Genomic DNA, 19,893 nt, shown 5'->3' with positions numbered 1-19,893 from the left:
CAGGGGCAGGTCCAGTGGACCCCTCTGCTCCAGACATTGCTCTAGTGTGGGTGGATATGTTGCAATCTACCTACACTGGTGTTTACCTACTAAACCTATCTAGTAGTTGTAGTCAGGGTGTGCTACTCCCTATCCTCTACAACAACTAAGTTCAGTAGAACTTAAGTATACTAGCCTTGTTTTAATATGTACCTAGCAGGTACCTGTATGATCTTTCAAATGATACTCTTAAAGATTGTAATGGTAAAATAACATCAAGCTCAAATCCCAACCGCTGCTCACCAATGTGAGAAGTTGGCCTGGTATATGATGCTCACTAGTTCTAGTGATCACCTTGTACCATGCCAAGCAACCCTTATGATGATTGGTTGTAAGTCAACCTTATAGACCAGCTATCCTAGTAACGTGGACAAAGCAGTCTTAGGCTAAACTCTGTAAAGGCATGTGAAGCAAGCTGTTTTACCATACACAATCCCCTTGAATACCAAATGAAAGGACACCACACAGATATATATTGAAAATATATATAGATTTATTTCTACAAGTATCCCCAATACTCTTTATGAGCACAGAAGCAAATGTGATAAAACAAAACACAGTTTAAATATACAAAAGGTGCACAATATGGATGAGCCCTAGGGGCCACCTAAGCCATATGCTAAAATAGTGGTATAAGAACCACCAATCAGAAAGGAAGTAGGCCTAGGTATGGGCTAATGTTGCGAATCTCGCGTTCGCGAATTTTGTGGATTTGCGAACTCGCAATCCGCAAAATCCGCGAATTCCCGCAAATTTGCGGATTTATTTTTTTTATGTTCGCACGGGTTTCTGCAAGTTTGCGAGGGTTTTGTACAATGTCGCAAATTGCGAAATTGTACAAAACGCGTGCGAACTTGCAGAAACCCATGCGAACACAATGTGCCCAGTAGGTTATGTGCCTCGTCTTGTGTGAATAAAAGGTCAGAGAAAGATCAGTTCAGCAGATGAAGAGGAAGAAGCTCCTGGTCTCAGGAACAGCACGGGTATTGCGCTCGTGAAAGTCAAGGATGCAAAGCCTATCCAGCATCACAGCTGATTTTCCACGGTAAATTTGGGAAGAAGGCACACCTGTCCAGCCTCGACGACGCTCACGATTGTTTTTGGGCTAATGAATGAGTCACTGAATTTGAGCATCAACTAGTTCGAGCGTCCATGTGTGTGTTACTATGCAATCATCCCGAAGGGCGCAGGGATCCCTTGAGTGAGCTGTGAGCTCTAACTATTTTACAATGGCGCCAGCAAGCTGCCAGCGCCGTTGGAAAATAGTTACAAAGTTAGCTTGCACAGGAAGCACTTAGATAAAATAAAGCAGCACCTGCTTCGTTTTATCTAGTGGTTCCTGTGCAAGCTAACGGTGCTGGCAGCTTGCTGGCGCCATTGTAAAATAGTTGCATGAGTGGGGGTTCAACTTTTGAACCCGTTACGTGTGCGGATTTTTTTTGCGGATTTTGCTGGAAATCCGCAAAATTCGCGGATTGCGGACTTCCCAAAAATCCGCAAAATCCGCGAGCGTAACGCATTTCCCGCTCACACCTAAGTAGGCCTAGGGCCTGGGGAATCGCTGGAGCTGTTCGGGACTAAAAGTGAAGAAGTCGGGAAAGGACCGCGGGACTCGGGTGCAGCGCTTAAAGCACACGGATGCACCAATGCAATGTCAATGGTGCGTAAAAGTAATAAAGTTACTGTTTTAGGAACCTTCCGACTGACCTAGAAGGACAAAACTTTAGATCTAGACACTAGAGGTGTGTACCAGTGTAGGAACACCGGCGTTGCTGACTTACCTCACCCACAGGAAGCGGGTGCACAGGTGCGAAATAGTGTCAGGTTTCGTCACGCAGGTCGATGGTGCCTGGAGATGAAGATGCTGCAGGCGGGTCGTCGAGGAGAGTTCCGATGGATCCAAGGGTGGATCTGAAGAGGTGAAGACCTGAAAGCAGAGGGGACAATGTTCAAAGTCATTAGCCAGTGACTACCGTGGAACCAGGATAGAACCAGGCGATGTCTCCTCAGCCACGTGGACACAAAGAGATCGAGGACGTCCAGGAGTCAATCACTAGCGGTCCCACGAAGTATCAAGCTGATGGCGGTGTCGGCAACTTGATTGGAGCAAAAAGGCCTTGGCTAATGCAAGCCACGCAGGAAGTGAAGAAACCTTTTCAATCGGACCAGCAAGGTCAGAGTGGGTGCTCCTTTTCAGGGGAGCGAGGGCCAGTCAGGAGCAACCAGACCAGCAGTGTTGTTTGTAGATTTCGTTGCCAAGATGGCCGCTAGCCACGTGGTAAGTGGCTGGGATGGCGCATCAAGTGGCAAAGTGCAAAAGGGCCCCACGCAGATCGTGGAGATGCTGGGGGGCTGATCTTCGGTGCAGTTGCTGCTCGATGGTGGGGCTTCTCAAACCCTAAAGCACAGCATCAAGGGTCCCTCGGGTGCTTTCTATTCAGCCCTGTCCTACCCAATACACAAAATCCTGTCTCGGGTGGTGCTCGCACCTCCCAAGGCAGGAAACCCTTTGTGCAAGCCTCCCTCGCTGGAAGGACTCCCAGCAACAGGAGGTCAGACTTGTGTCTGTGGTGACAGCATCCATTTTGTGATGCTGAGGCTCTAGTTTATCTTTAACCGGGGTTCAGGTTATGTACATGTCGTGCCCCTCTAGAATGGTGGAATGCTACCCCCGTCACCAGAACTGGCGAGGGGGTAGTATCCCAATTCAAATGACACCTTACTCGACATGTTTTGATAAAGCCAAACCAAAGTTAGCAAATAACCGCGAGGATTATAATGCACTTAAGAGTATATGGTATGGCAATATCCCGGGACAGCTAAGGGAGATGTTCCCGACAGCTGCAGACGGTGAGCCCGTCATCTCACATGAAACCAAGCATTCTGCCTCCAGGATTGTAGAGGCCTTACATAGGAGTGGCTTATAGGTTAACATGTGTCCAGTTAGGTTAGATATAGGCATACAATATCTAAGAAAGAGGTGATTACACCAACTTACCCCAGCTGATTGATGTGTCAAATATGGAGGCCAGGCCAGGGGTGGCACAATACATGCTGCAGCCCCTGGTAGGCCTTGGGTACACCTATGCCCTGGGTACCTTGGGTACACTGTTACAGGGGCCTATAAGGTGAACCAGTTCCAATTCGTAATGCACCTAGAGTGCATTGGCATCAATTTAGAGAGAGACCAGCAGGCTGTGGGTCTGATTAGCAGGCCCACAGCCACATTAAGTCATAAACCATTGAAGCAAAAAGCAAACATTTGGGGTGACCATAGGATAGCAGACCCTACTCTCCTACAGTTGGTAGCCAGTTTGCAAATGGGAAGGGGTCCCCAAGGTACCCCTTCCCCTTTGTGAATGTCTGTAAATGCATTTTCTAAGAGCAGGCGGGGGTCCCACAGACCAGTGCCTGCTCATAGAAAATGAAAGGAAAAGTTTTCCTTTTCTCTTTTGTAAAGCATCCCGTTTTTGCTTTACAAAAAAAAGATTGCTTTATTTAAAAGCAATCACGGACATGGTGGTCTTCTTACCTCAGCAGGCCACCATCCCGTGAATTTTGCGGTTTCTAGGGGTTCGCCAAGTGGGACCCACCTCATTAATATTCATGAGGTAGGTCATTTGCTATCCGCTAGGAATGGCAGAAGTGTTAACCACACTTTCATGCATTCCGTTTTGCGATTTTCTAATGGCAAATTGCAAAGATTCTCAATTAGGAAATCACAAAATGGTTTGTTGATGTATCTTGCCCTTTATCTTTCATTCATTTAGATCTCAGAAACTGTACAGAGAATATGTTGCTAAAATTGATATTCATGATTATCACAACAGCTAATCTGCCAAGAAGTAATGTAGCTCTCTGTCATACTTAAGTCCTATTTCTACAGCTTTAAGATGCATAATCCAAAGCGCTTCCTGCTGACACACTTTAAGTTCCCAATTACCACCCCTGACACTAGGTGTGATCAATTCCAAGCCACAGAAGTGGTAGTTCTGTGTTAATCCTGTTTCTCACTGGTCAGCGTGTGTAACGCAAATGGATATCTAGAATCTCCATGTTTGAAAGCCTGAAGGTGTTCCGAAATCCTCTCAATGAGCATCTTAATTGTGCTGTCAACGTATATCTTATTGCATCTGCAGATTAGTATGTAAACCACATATTGTGTAGTGCAATTAATATTTTACTTATTCTTGTACCTAGTGCGCTGATTATAAGTGAATTAATTGATTTCAGTTGATAGCCAGCACATGGTACAATAACCACATTTGTAAGAGCCTTTAATCTTTGTGGTGAGTCAATATCCTTGATGTCTACATTGTGGATAACCTGTGCTTATTATACTACCTAAAGTTAATCCTCTCTGAAAAGTAAGGTTAGGGTGTTTCATAATGTGTGTGTTTATAGTGGCATCTCCAGTTAATAAGTGCCCATGCCTTTGTAATATTTTGCTGATATCAGCAATAGTGTTATCATATGTCATAATCGGTCATAAGATCTGTGCTTATTATCTATTAATGTCTTTTGTCTCTCTTGTTTCTTCGCTCTAATATAATCCTTGTTAATAGTATCCTAATCATAGCCTATGAACCGGAACCTGTTTCTAATGTCTTTCATATGTTTAACAAATTCTGTATTACTGCTGCAGTTTCTTCTGGCTCTAACCATGTTGCCATTAGGTATGGCTTTGAGTTGGTGTCTAGGACGAGCGCCATCTGCATGCAGTATCGCATTACATGATATCCCCTTTCTAAATATCATATCATAGGTTGACTATCTTGTACATATAGTTCCACATATAGAAACTGAATTTTTAAGTGATTATAACTCATTATAAATTAAATTTTACATGTGTTGTTCTCCAAATAATGTTTAAACTCATTTAGTTCCTACATGGGGCCTGTCCAGGTTAGCAGGATGTTATCAATGTGTCTGCCATAATAATGGATATGATCTACCCATTGTGTCCCTTTCTTATTCCCAGATTCACTCCTCCTCAAAACAACCCATGAAAAGGTTGTCACTAGAAGGAGTGAACCTGGATCCCATGGCAGTCCAGCTGATCTGTTGATTCCATTTGCCTTCAAATATGAAAAATATCAAGCGTATCATCTGCAAAAGAATCTCAAAATGCAGTAAAAGTTCAGCAGGTCTTTTTCTTCAAGAAGTGTGCCATAGCTATCATTCCAAATTCTGGCAATATATTAGTGTACAACATCTAATGTCACTAGAATCATGCCCTCATCCCATACAATGTTGCTCCTCATAATCAAAACATGTTTAGTGTCTCTGACATAAGATGGTAACTTGGAAATAATAGGTTGTAGGAATATATCCACAAAATGAGACATGTGTTCAGGAGGTCCACCTATTCCTGATACAATTGGTCTTCCTGGGGGGAAGGTTGTATTCACATGTAACTTTGCTAACATGTATAAAGCAATTATCTGGAGGAAGATTCGGAGTCCATCTAGATTTTGGTTTTAATCCACTCTCACTACTACATCCCATATCAATTCCAAGATCTGATAATAGTCCCCTCACATTGGAAATGTCTTCACCTTCTAAGGTGGGAGAAGGTAGTGCAGTGGTGTCCACTGCATTCTGCATTGTAAATGTGCCTAGTGTTTGTGCTGCAGTCACTTGAACCTAATTGAAATTATAACACAGAAAGAAGGAGATAAACACGTAGAACTCAATAGCACGGGAGACAACTTTAAACACCTATTACTTGTTCTTTTACCACCCTTCCATTAACATTATTCATCTTACTAAAGTATTTGCATCCTTGCGTCACACTTTTCCAACTACTTTTCTATTTACTCACTAACGGTTCACAGGTGGAACTTATGGGGTGGCCTCTTGGGTCACGGACCTTGTAGAATAGACTTGTCTAAAGAAGTCCAGAAAGTACTGTTTTTAACATTTGTATATTTATGTTATAGGCCTGATTAAGTCTGCTGTCACATGATACAGCAAAGCAATTGAGCTAGTGACATAGTCTGAATATTAATCTGATACTGCAATAAAAGTAAAGTGAATACTGCAACCTCAACATTGATTTATTGAGCGCTAAGAGAACCGTTTGAATTGTAATCTGAAAAATGTCTCTTATCCTGAAAGAGAAGGATCTGGTGTCTCTTCCTCCTCCAGAGCACCATACACCTTGCGGACAATTCAAAATATGGACCTTTTGATAATATTACGGCTTACCCTGTAACTTATGTGTGCACCTTTGTACCTAGCCACTACCCTCTGAATTGATTGAGGGCTTCTAACATCACAGCAGTCATACCCCACCAGTACTCATGAATAATTGGACATTCCCATAGGATATGGTAGAAGGAGCCAATCTGTCAACACCCTCTCATGCATTGTGATGTGTCTATTGCCCCAATTGTATGCAGCCAGGTGAGCGGATAGTAAGCTCTATGTAGGACCTTTAGCTGTATCAGCCAAAATCCAGCATGCATTGCTGACTCAAGGACCCTGGAGTACCTCCACCCAATCCTCTCCCTTCGGATCCTCCAGATCAGGGGTCCCCAAACCGGTCCTGGAGGGCCGGATCCATGCCAGATTTTTAAAATAACTACATGTATCTCAATGGGGATATCCCAAAAGTCTGGCATGGATCCGGCCCTCCAGGACCGGTTTGGAGACCCCTGCTCCAGATCATCGCTCCAGACCCTCGTATTGGGCCCAGGGGGCCCTCGGAGTTGTGCAGCAGTTTTTGATATTTCACTGACACTCCCCTCTGTGGAAAAAGGTCAGCAAGCCCACAATACTCCAAGGGGGCGGAATTCGGCAACGCCGTCCCCTCCTGAATTTCCACGGGGAAAGCATGCCCCATCTGATAATATTGAAGTACCTGGGTAGCAGCTAGATTGTATTCTGGCCTCAATGCTTCAAGGTTGATAAAAGTTCCATCTCTCCACCCATCCCCCCGGTGTTCAATTCTTATCAATGCTCAGCATGAGAACCCCTGTAGATTGGAAACCTCTGCTAAGTGGTTGCTATGCCAGAGGGGGGTCATGGAAGTCAACCTGTTCCGCCACCCCAGGTAAGTCTCAGCCTCCGACCAGCACTCAACAACCGTGGCCATGTGTCTTCGAAGTCTTGCCCTCGTTCGGCTTGTAGGCGATAGTCTCGAAGTTGCTGGACAGCATCATGTCTCTATCCACCCTACAGGCTGACTCCTCCCAGCTTGAGTAAACCCAGTCATTGATCACCAGCAATTGCGAGGCCTAATAGTATTTTCTAATGTCCGGGATCACCAAGCCCCTATCATACACTTCCCTCTGCAGCTTGCGCGGTGCTATGCATGGCGCACCGCCTTGCACAGTAACAGTCAGAGCTCTTGTTCAATTTGCTTAAAGAAGCTGAGAGATATGGAGTAGGACATATTCAGAAGGGCATATAAGAAACATAGTGAGGACATCATTTTATATAGGGCTGTCCTGCCCATCAGAGATAGGGGAAGGGTGTGCTAACACATCAATTCAGTCCAAAGCTGGTCTAATTGTGGGGTAAGGTTCCATTTCATAAATAGCTGCTGATCCCAGTTCATGAAAGTTCTGAGGTATTTAAAACCTATTTTTAAATCAGGCAGTACAGCTCCCCGGGAGTCTCAGTGGCGGACCAGACAGGGGAAACACCATTGACTTAGACAATTTAATTCTGTAGCCAAAGTAGCTGCCAAAAAGGTAAAAGATGTGAAGAATTCTAGCTATCGAGGGATATACCCTTGACACATTCAGTAGTATATCGTTGGCGTAAAGGGAGATGCATTCCCCCCAACCGCCTGCTGATGGAATGCCCTATATAAGAGGGTCTGCTCAGATCCAGGACTCAAAAGGTTCTAGCGATAGGGCGAATATCAAGGCTGACAGTGGGCATCCCTGTCGAGTGCCCACCCCAGTGGGAAAGGTTGCAACATTGCCCCATTTGCTCGCACCTTGGCCATGGGGTACTGATAAAGCAGCTTGACCAACCCACTGAACTTTGGGCCAAATCCCAACCTGGACAAGGTGGCAAACAGGTACGGTCACTCTATACTGTCGAGCAACACCATTGCGGCATCAAGGTCCATTAATGCTTACTGGGGGAACTGAGGGCTGCCTGTCATGTGTGGAACACAGTATAGCCTCCTCAAGTTAAGTTGAGTACTTCTGTGCGGCATGAATCCAGACTGATCCACATGAATGAGCAAGGATAGAATGATGATGAATCGGAGTGATAATACCTTTGCCAGTACCTTTGCCTCACAATTTAGGAGAGATATCAGCCTAAAAGAGCTGCAGTCATCTGGCAGCTTTCCCACCTTGTGAATCCCTACAATTGTGGCTGTTCATTGGTCTTCAGGCAGGTGACCACACTCTCTAGCTGCCCGAAACATATCTAACATTGGAGACATTATTTTGCTGGACATACTTTTAAATAGCTCTACTGGCAGTCCATTGGAAACCTCTGCTTTCCTTGATTGCAGGACCGGCAGATCTGTCCCTATTTCTTCCACTGTAGGATCTGCCTCCAGGCCTCCGCCCCTCCCACAGGCAAGGTCTGTAGCGAATGGTCCCGTAAGAACTCCTCGCAGTCGGATCTTGTACTGGTGCTGACTGGAGTATATAGTTCGGCATAGCAGGAGGCGAATGTGCCATCTATGTCAGTGTTTAGGGTTTTAAGTATACCCTTATTATCTCGGACCCCCCCACCCACACTTTGCCTCTATCTCTTTTTTCGATCCAGGCCAACAGTTTGGAAGCCCTGCCCACTATATCAGATAGTCAGTGTCAAATCATGCTGGTGTAGGAGCAACTTATGCCATGCATCTGTTCCAGCTCCCCCTATTGTACCGCCTCCAGCACAAGGATATCTGTTTAATCGTCTTGCTCTCTGTTACCGCATTCCTTTTAATCCCTCCAATTAAAGCTTTAGCCTGACCACGGATGATGGTCTTGAAGGCCTCCGAGAGGGTACAAGTGGAAGGCACCATGCCCTGTTTTTTTTAAAGTATAGGTCGGCCCCGGTGCACAGTTTGTCTTGTAGCTCGTCAACCCGTAAGTATCAGGGTTCAAGCCGAGGGAAGGAGACATAATCAATAGTAGGGGAATGGTCTGAAATACCCAGGGCATGATGTCTGGCACCCTCAAAGTTTCCCAATTGAGTTGTGTTGAGTAAAGAAGTATTAGAGGCGTGAGGGGCAGAATAGAATGTGTACTGCATCTGGGATGGATTATGCGCCTTCCATATGTCCACCATCCCCATCCCCGATGCAAAGGCTGGGAGGATCTTCAATCCAGCCATCCCCAAGTCCCTCCCATTCTGTCTAGGCCTGGATCCATCACCACATTCATATCTGCCCCCCACAGCAGAATCCCCATTGGGAAATCCAATAGGGGGCCACCAGTTTCAGAAAAATTGCAGCATACAGTTTGAGCAGGATATACATGGAGCATATGTTCAAAGAACGGCCTACCCAGGTGCCCATAAGGGCCACAAAAGAGTCCTGGTGATAGCACTATGTCTTAGTCACTACAAAGGGGAGGGAGTTCTTAATTAGGATACCCAAACCAAGGGAGCCCATGAAATACCCGACTTGGGCCAGACCTCATATCTGAAGTGGTCCACAGCCCTACACTGATTACCCTTATGATGTGTCTCCTGAAGCAGGACCACATCAGGGTATTGGCACTTAAGATGCTGAAGGACTAAGGTGAGTTTAATTTTATTGCCAAGCCCATCTACATTCCATGACCATACGTGTATACAGTAATGCCACTCCACCACCTAAATAACAATTTTGTTATCAGACCCCCTCCCAGCTTCCGCCCTGTGTGTAAATGTCTCATTACCTGCCACAGTGAGGACATGTCTATGATGAGCCAAACAATTCAACGTCATAACAGAAAAGAACATACCTAGTAACTCCCCTCTCCCTGCGTCCTTGCTTAATGGGTAGTAAACCTCCCCAATCTGCAGAGTGCCTATCACCCCAACTTGTGCATCATGCAGTAAGAGGCCACCGCCACGGCTGTCATATAGCAGTGGTATAATGTATCATCGTAATTCAAACACCCCTTTAAAATGAAGGTTGATTAGGTCCAAGGTTTTCATGTGGGACCAATACACTACAAAACCTCAACTATTGGGTTCATGTCCGGGAGCACAAAATAGAAAGAGAATAGCTATTAAAATATTTGGCTTTGTCATTTAACTCCAGCTGAAGGATCGCTGAATTTCTGAAAATGTAATTCTGAAAAGGGTACAATGACGAACATGTGGTGGGGTTGTGGCGTTAGTCAAACCTTTTGGTCTCAGGTAATTGTCATAATAAAAGATATTATTAACCTACAATTGTCACTTTATCCTCTACCCATAATCCTGGGAGAAACAGAGGAGGACAATGAGAGCACACTGTGAGCAGGAAAGTAATCACTCACTTGTTTCTAGTTGCCTATTGGCTTTGCGCATACCCTGCCACACTTATGGCGGCCAAAAGCGGTACAAAACTGAGTACAGAACTGGGGTGGCAGAGTGGGCTTAAGAACGGTGATGGATTAAACCCAGATCTTTTGACTGGCTGTGAGTGTTTGATTGATTCAGATGCTCCGTCCATCACCACCCCCTTTTGTACCGCTTTTGGCCACCATGGGTGTGGCAGGGTATGCTCAGACGTGAGTCCCTTGCTCACTTTGCCACTGGATTCAAGCAAGCCGGGCTGAAGATGACTGGAATGCCAGTAACTGGTCCTCGGAAGCTTGTTTCTGGTCCAGGGAAGACATGGCTTGGCAGTTCGGGCTGGACTGTTCCCATGAGGCACAGGGTCAGACTGATTTGCATATAGCCGTGTCTGAACTGGGGTGGCAGAGTGGGCTAAAGAACGGTGATGTATTAAACCCAGATCTTTTGACTGGGTGTGAGTGTTTGATTGATTTAGATGCTCCGTCCATCACCACCCCCTTTTGTACCTTAGTGTATTAAAGGGCATCACTACCCCTTTTTGCCACAAGTCTCTGATCGTGGAGATCCCGATATCATCCCAGCGATATAATCCTTTGCTATGTCTGAGTTTTCCTAGCCGCTTCTTGTCCCCCAGTGGAGTAAGCTATGAGTACCCCTTGCCATCCTAACTTCACCTGAGCCATGTGTCACAGTCCAGGTCTGCCATGCCTAACTGCTCTCTGTCTGTCTTCAGCGCCTGGTCTGACTATGGAAGATGTACCCATTGATTAATTATTTTTAACTGCGCTGCCCAGTAATAAAGTTGTACATCTGGAATCGCTATCCCTCCGTCGTACCAACCACGCACCAGCTTGGTTTATGCTATACCTGCCGGCTTATTGCCGCATGACAGATTGGATACTTGTGCCGCAATGGCTTTAAAGTATGAGGACTGCACTGGGTAGGGTGTGTTTTCCAGAATAGACAAAAAACGAGGCAATGCCATCATTTTAAAGAGCGCTGCCTTTCCCAGCAAAGTTAGCGGTAGCGTTTCCAAGTGTCGTATGTCTCGCTTGAGACACTCTAGCGGCGGCTGTAGATTCATAGTATAAAAGTCTCCTGCATCAGCTGTGATATGGACCCCCAAGTATTTAAACGTACTTTCCACAGCTTCCCTGCCTTGTCGCCAATGTCATATATTTTGTGTCGCATGTTTGTTAGTTGTTGTCTGGCCAGTTCCGTCAGGTCTTCCTTGTGGTGTCTCTGTGCGAGGTGCAAGTTGTGGGCCATGTCGGGGATGGGTCTCTAGTGTGTTGGGCTTCCGCCGCAGCTAAACCCGACTCCAGAGTTTGTCATTCTAGCGGCCCCTCCCGTTTATGAGTTACTATGGAGGATATTGCTTGCCCCCTGAGGACTGTCTTGTATGCCTCCCATACAGTGATGTAGGAGGTCACCAATCCTACATTCTCCTGAAAATAGTGTTTTGTTACCTTCTGTAGTTCCTTCCTAATCTTGTGATTTGGAAGATATCCAGGGCGTATCGGATAAGTCTGGCGCCTTTTCTGTTGATGGGGTGTATAGCTGAGTAGCAGCTGGGAATGATCAGAGATGCCTGTGGCCTGATTTCTATATTGCTTATATTTGTAAGGCTACCCAATGAGCCCAGAAAATAATCTATTCTAGTAAGGCTGTTATGGACACTAGAATAGTATGTGAATTGACGTTCTGCCGGGTGGTATTTCCTCCATACATCTATCAGTCCCATTGCATCTAAGAAGCTCCAGAGGTGAGACACCCCTGGCACACCCGCTCTCAGAGGGAGTCTGTCTATTGAGTCGTCAGCAACTGAGTTAAAGTCCCCACCAACGAGTAGCTCCCCAGCCGGCACCCCAAGCAAGAACAAACCCCCAGGAGGGTCACTGTGTGTAGCGCCGGGGTATGTACACTGAAACAATATTTAGGTGTCTCCCCTCCTATTGCTTATGTATGGCAGCGAATCTCCCTGCCTCATCAGATTTAACTTCTTTTATTATTAGCGGAAACTTCTTTTTTATTAATATTCCAACCCCCCTGGAGTTTGATGTAAAGTCGGAGTGAGCCACCATTTTATATTGCGCTATCCATCTGTCAGCTAGTACTTTTGCTAGACGTGCCTGGAAGATGCGTCTCTTGCAGTAGTACCACTGCTGGGCTCAGTCGTATTTTACATTGTAGAACCAGACCACACTTAATTTTATCGCCCAGCCCTCACACATTGCATGTGAGCACGGAGAGGGACGGCATCGTGGTGCTGGAAGCCCCCTGTGGTTTAGTCTGCGATTCGCCTCCCATTGTGACTTTGAGACGATCTAGTGATGTTAGTGATTTGTCCCATGTTTGAGCTTATTTGGGTTTCTGCACATGCGAAAACTATACCGCCATATTCAAGCTTGAACATAACATAGACATATATAAAAAAACTTAAACTTATTCCCTGCCACCTGACCTCCCTCCCTGCCTTGCGGACCAAAAACTGCCCGCCACCCCGACTTAGCAGAGTGCTTAAAACCCCAACCCTGAAACTTTGCTTGCATATTTGTATGGGGGTTTGAAGTCCAGGGAAGACCTTTCCTTCCCCAAGTCCAGAGTTCTGAGCTATCAATAGTTCTGTTGCCATCAGCAGATGGAGGTGAGCAAGAACTGCAATCTAAGTATACACCCCTTATATTAACCAAAGATGTACTTCCCGCATTTGTCACTCCTCTGTGTTCTTGTCACGGTACATCGCCTCTGTCTCCTCTTGACCCCCATCCTCCGATGCGCCTCTTTGCCCCGGTCGCCGTCGGTTCCTTTGCGTTCCTCCGGACCCCTCCGCCGGTCACCATCCTTTGAGCCAGTCATGCTCCTCTTCCAGCGTATCAAAAAACTAAGTTTTACCATCTGCCACCATACGAAGACTTGCCGGAAAGAGCATAGAGTATGGTATCTCACGGGATCTTAGCGTCCTTTTAGCCTCCTGGAAACTTCTGTGGCGCGCTTCAACCGCCGCTGTGTAATCCGGAAAAAAGGAGATAACTGAGTTTTGCACACGGATAGGCGGTGCTACCCAAGCCGTCTGAAGGATAGTGTCTCTATCTCAAAAATCAAATATTCGAGCCAGCACCGGTCTGTGGTATTGGGTTCTCCAGGCCTACATACTCCGCAGAATACCCACTACACCGTAAGAACTGTTGGCACAGAAACTAGAAAATGTAAAAGACAAGTTTATTAAGACCCCATGGGGTGGTGGTACATTCCTACAGCACCCTTCGGCAATGCAAGAAGTATCACACCGAACATCGGTGTAAGTCCTTCTTTTATACAGTTTACAGACAATAAAAAGGTAGGCGGTACATGGGTACAGAGTTTTAAGTACATATATGGTCATTTTTGGAACACAGCCAACTCATGGTCAGTTAGGCGGAACATTCCTAAGAGATGACTGGTCAGTTGGAACTGCGCATGCGCGAGCTTGACCGTTACTAAAAATAGCCTGTTGCTGGGCAAACTCAAGTGGTCAGTGGCACAGACAAAGGACTAAAGGGCACGCTGACCACGAGGCAGCTCGTTCTCTAAAATGGCCGCCGTAACATACAAAATGGCGTTTTCAAGTAAGGCCAAGATAAGGGAAATAACGTGTAGCAAAGCTTAACGCTAACGTAGTCATTGTCAAATTACGACAGGTCCTGGGGGGGTTCCAGGTCTGGGCTTACCTCCTGGTAATCTGTGCGCTCTTTCCACAGAGAAAAAGGTCGACAGTCCTTTAGGTTGCAGACAGCCCTTATGAGTTCTTCTATATAGAGATCCATGGCGGGTTCCCCTTCACTCTCCGGAAGGCCTGTGATTTTGACGTTGTTGCAGCTGGAACGACCTTTCTGCTCATCCAGTTTAGCCGCCATTCTTTTATTATCGGTCTCTAGTTGCGTCACCTTTTTTGTAATACTGTAATGTCTTTAGTAAGCGTATTCGTCGCTTGTTCCACTTCGGATACTCTTGCGGACATTTTTTGAAAGTCTGCTTTCAAGAATGTGACATCTTTGGAGATCGTCCACAGATGTCAAGTGCAGACTACACCAGTAGTCTGTACTTGGTGTAGGGCAGCCATGACATCCTCTAGCGTGACCTTGGGGCCATTGTCTACCTCTGGATCTATAGCTCCTGCTCCTTTGCGTTCCGGCAGCGGGGGGAAGTCTTTAATATAAACAAATTTATCCAATTTGCTTTGCTGGGCCGCGTGGACCCCATTGCCGCTCATTGTGCTCCTGGTCCCTTCCCCCCGCCGTCGCCAGGTCCTCCCAAGACTGATGGGGGGGGGGGGCGCCACCGGTTCTGCTAGGCGGTTTTGAGGTGTCTCTCTTGTTATATGAGTGGGGCACTGTCCGTCAGCGAGTTATTCTTGGCCACCCATGGGGGGGGGGGGCTGCTATGTGGGGTTTTCTGTATCGTTTCACCAGTTTCTCCTGTGGTCTATCGTATGCTCTTGTCCTGTGCGCTCTTCCCGGTTGGAGTTTTACTCTTTTATGTCCCCTGGCAAAGGTGGTCTCTGTATTTGCCGGCACCTGGTATCCCCTGAAATGTGGTAGCGCACTGTCTCTGGTCGTCGCTGAATTGGTAGGATTGGGTGGGTAACCGTGGCTGCTGGGCCTGCCCCGCCAGTGTAATGCTTACGTTGCAGCTCTGTCTTTGTCGGCTTTGCTCCGGTTTGCAGTTCCTCCCGGCTGGGCCTCCGTACAGTGCGCCACCGTCATCCTCTTCACCCGGACCTGAGGCCAAGTCCCGGCTGAGTTGTCTTGCCGCCAGGGAGAGGGGGCGAGGGAGAGAGGGGAGCCTTCCTTTGTCGTACAGCCACCGCAGCAGCGGCCCCAAATACCTCCACTGATTCCGTTCAGTCAATCGGTTGCCCTCTATGCCTGCCGACCCCTCTCCTCACTGCCCATCCGGCTCCGCTATTGATGTGGCATCAAAATTCAGTCCCTGGCTGCACGGGAGACTCCAACTAGGTATCTATCTGCTCCGCTTCACCTCTGGAGTACGATCCTGGGCTCTGGACACAATTCTATGTACGGATTAATGGCCGAATTTGCTGGGGAGGTAGTCTCACCCCTGGAGCTCCACTAGGCTGCGGCCATCTTGCTCGGGTGCTAGCCACGCCCCCCAGAAACCCAATTTTTAACATTGGTGATCAGCAGTAAGGCTAGGACTTGTGTTTGCGCAGTGACTGGTTTATAACACTGAGAAAGTTGAGTTTCTTGACAGTGAAATTAACGGTAGGAGTGGTGTTTTAGAAGTATGCCTATTTAGAAAGCCAACAGCTAAAAACACTATCCTACAATTTGGAAGCTTCCACCCACACAGCCAGAAAGACTCAATTCCCTTCGGAGAATTCCTAAGGATACGTCGTAACTGTACCAACTTGTGTGACTATCAACGACATGGTGAAGCACTAAAAGAAAGATTAATAAAACGAGGCTACCCTCATCGTCTGATACGTCAGGCAATCAAGAGAGCCAAATACTATGAGTGTGATTCTCTCCTTAGTGGTACTAAACACAAACCATCAGAAATAATTATGTGTGTCATCAATCATTCATCTCTTAATTATAAGATCAAAAACATTATAAAAAAGAACTGGAGAATTTTGGACACTGAGGAAGATGAAACGCAATGTCCAAAACCACTGATAGCGTACAGGCGAAATAGAAATCTGAGAGACCGCCTGGTTCACACCAGAAATAAAGCAAAATCATGGGGAATCCAGACATCCATCACTGGTCTTCCTATGGTACAGGGCAACCACAGATGTGGGGCATGCCATGCATGTGATGCTGCGATGACAACTGATTACATTAATTACAACAACGTGAAAGTCACCCTAAAATCATTTACCAATTGTAGAAGCAGCAATGTCATCTATCTGATTTTATGTCCGTGTGGTCTCGCATATATTGGTGAGACTAGACATGAATTTCGGACACGGTTTAGCAAGCACAAATCTGCTGTAAGAACGAAAAAAATAACAGCACCAATGGTACAACACTGCCTTGACAACAATCACAGTGAATTAGATCTGAAATGGTGCATATTGGAAAGAGTACAGTCCAAAATGGGACAATTGATAGAAAGTAACAGTAAAAAACGCGAGGGATTAAATGAAAACATAGCATGGTATGTCACCAAGAACATCTGATTAACTAATGTCAAATGTTTTTTGTCCCATGCCTGCTTGCACATGATCCGATTCAATTCTTGGAAATGGTGATACATCAGTCTAGAGAGAAGTAAAAAATGGATATTTAATACATGATTTAGTGTACCTATAACAAACAGTCTTTATAAACTTTATTTACAAATTAATGTGGGACTAACATGCCCTCCTCTGTCAAATATTATTATCAGGCAAACTAGCACGGTAAACCCCAAGGAACAAATAAGTGATGCATGGATTGTACATTCATTTGATCAAGCAGGCTGGATATACGACTGATCTATATGCAAACAAAATAGCGGCAGGTTATTTATCTTTGACACTCCAAGATGGCGTATGCGTTTTGGGGTAGGTTGTCCTTCCTCTATTCCTTTGGCCGTTGATCTAATTTGGAACCAACATCGTAAGTATAACGACAACGGCAGATACAGCCTTCAATAATTATAAATCTATATCCGAACTTCATCAGAAGTTTCTGTATAATGTATCTATTGACTAGCGTGAAATATTTCGCCCTTTTAGTAATTCCGGCAAAATATTGTATTTTACATAAATAGATAATCGGAAAGAGTGACATAATCAATATTGGAGTTTTTGAATTCAGTACGCCTCTTCGATGTACAATGAGTGATAAAACAGTAAACTGCAGGTCATAATGAACCGAAGCCCATTCCAAATTGGCGTCTCCATTACGCACAGTCAGGCAGGCTTTTCTACATTATATCATCTCCGGGTGATTATCCACGTGAGCTGTCGATTTCGCGCCACTTTTGGCATTTAAATCAGCTTCCTAGCGAGGTTACGCAATACGGCATTTTGCGGCGTAACAAGCATGGCGGATTATTGAGATGACTCAGACAAGAAGTAATTGGCAAGTGTCGCAACTTGCGGGGCCACACAGTATAACGTCTTAACTGTGAACAACACTCTTTTAGTTTGTTCTTCGTAACGTGGGCTTAATTGTGATGGTTGGCACATATGATGAGCCCTGTAAACTTAAGAGAGCATGTCCTTTGGGTTCACTGTTTTGCCGTATTCGTGATATCTAATTGATTTTAATGGCATAAATGAAGGAACTTTAGGATTCCCAGAACAGACTCTGCTCTTTATTTAGGGTAATATAATATGGAGAGTGATTCCTATAATGGAATTGCATGTTTAGTGCGTTGTTTAGTACTTAGCATAACATGGAGAAGGGTGACCTTCAACAAACTAGACATAACCGCCTAGATTGTGAGAGATCGTTACCACCATAACAACATGTTTGGCCAACACTGGTCGTTTAGTGGTATGAATAGCTGTTTTGGTGGTACAAAGATCCAAGTTTCCTGAAACATGTTTGTTAATTATCTGATGTAAGCGTGATCGACAATAATGAGGGTCCTTTTATAAAATGAATGCACTATGCTTATGTCGCTGTGAGGTTTTATGGTGCTGCATTTGCACGACTCCTTGCATTTAATTTAGAGATTTTAAATGGGACTTTGTCTTGAAGATTAAGTTGGGTCAATTTAGAATGAAGCATGATGCAGAAATATATCGTTTTTGATATGAGACCATTCTTCCTCAGTATAGAGCATTAAATGGCCATACGTACGATTCTAAAAAAGAGGGAATAGACTCACTAGTAATGAAAAAGAAATAAAGTAAACATCTATTTTATTTTTTCCATTTAGGTCATCTGTATAATATTGTCAAATTGGATTAAAAATTAGAATCTGGTGGAATAAACTCACGAGGACGAATCTTAAAATTGAAGAAGGTTAGTTTGGATAAACCAATAATTATTTAAAATCATGTCTTGTATTAAAATTCACTAACAGAGAGACTTACACATATGCATTCATTTCAGAAATCCTCATTTATGTCTGTGCCGTTGAATATCAAAGCAAGACTGAAAGCAACGCTTGTTATTTGAATGCTCCTATCTACCTCGCCCTTTGGTAAGGCAACTGGTTTAATATCTGGCCTATAGAGGATAAAAACAGAATAACAACTGTAACAGTGAGGACAATCTACCCTTACTATCTTTTTAGGAGTTTCACTGAAATTTCGTGGCAGATCAGCTACCGCCACACAGTTTTACACACCTCGACAGTATCTAGAGGGTGAGAATGTTTTACTTCACTCTGGGTTAAAAACCTGATTGAATATTGGCCCATAATTTTTCACCACATCTATGCTAGTATAAACTACAGTGACTGGCTTGCAATTAGTTAATTGACTAGATGACTTACTAGCCCGTGGTCTTAGATCATATGAATTATGATTCTATGCCTTTTATTAGAATCCTCTTCACTCCCTAGGTTAGTAGAGCACGCTGGTGTAACTTGTACCTTTAAGTGATCAGGAAATTTTGTGTAGTTAAAACTATGTTAGATTTGTTCAATTGTCCTTCAGAAAAATTGAATTGACACAGGTACATTATGTTGTATTTGTTATTTCAGATACCCTGTGCCCACACTATAAGGAGGCAAACTTTTCTCTGTTGGTCCTGAGGAAGGTGGTACAAGCCCACCGAAACGCGCGTCGACCTGGCGTGGAAATTCACTAATACTATCTGTGCTACCTCAGTTACAGAAAAAAGAGATTGTTCTGGCTGTATAGTGAAGTGTGTGTAGATGGATGGATGAGTAATGTATGTATGGTGATAGGTGTGTGGGTATCAGGGTGTTTTTCTTTTATATAAAAAACCTTTTTTGTATATTTGATCTGTAAAATATGTATACGATGAGTTGAATTTTAATGTTTATATGACTAAAAAGAATACTGGATTAAAGAGTAAACATACATAGAAGAAAAGTAATTTGAGATACATTAAAAAAATCAATAAAATATAAAATATATTTTGAAAAAACAAGTGTATCTGTGGTGATCTGAATGGATTTTTTCTAAAGTATGAACCAGCAACTCTCGGAATTCATAGAAAGTCACAACTTGCTGGATGATACTCAGTTCGGTTTCCATAAACACCATGGTACGGAAACCGCTCTCATCAAAGCAGCTGATGACATAAGAGTCATCCGTGATCAGGGAGGAACAGCTTTGCTTGTCCTTCTTGATCTTTCAGCAGCCTTCGATACGGTCAACCACAGGATTTTGGTCGACCGTGTCGAAAGGATGGGTATTCAGCTTACTGCTAGGGATCTACTTGCTTCTTTCCTAGCCAACAGAACCCAGGAGGTCACCTTGGG

Source organism: Lissotriton vulgaris, chromosome 7 (assembly GCF_964263255.1).
Source record: "Lissotriton vulgaris chromosome 7, aLisVul1.2, whole genome shotgun sequence".
Classification (NCBI taxonomy): Eukaryota; Metazoa; Chordata; class Amphibia; order Caudata; family Salamandridae; genus Lissotriton; species Lissotriton vulgaris.
The sequence above is the reverse complement of the archived record's forward strand: the minus strand, read 5'-3'. Positions refer to the sequence as shown.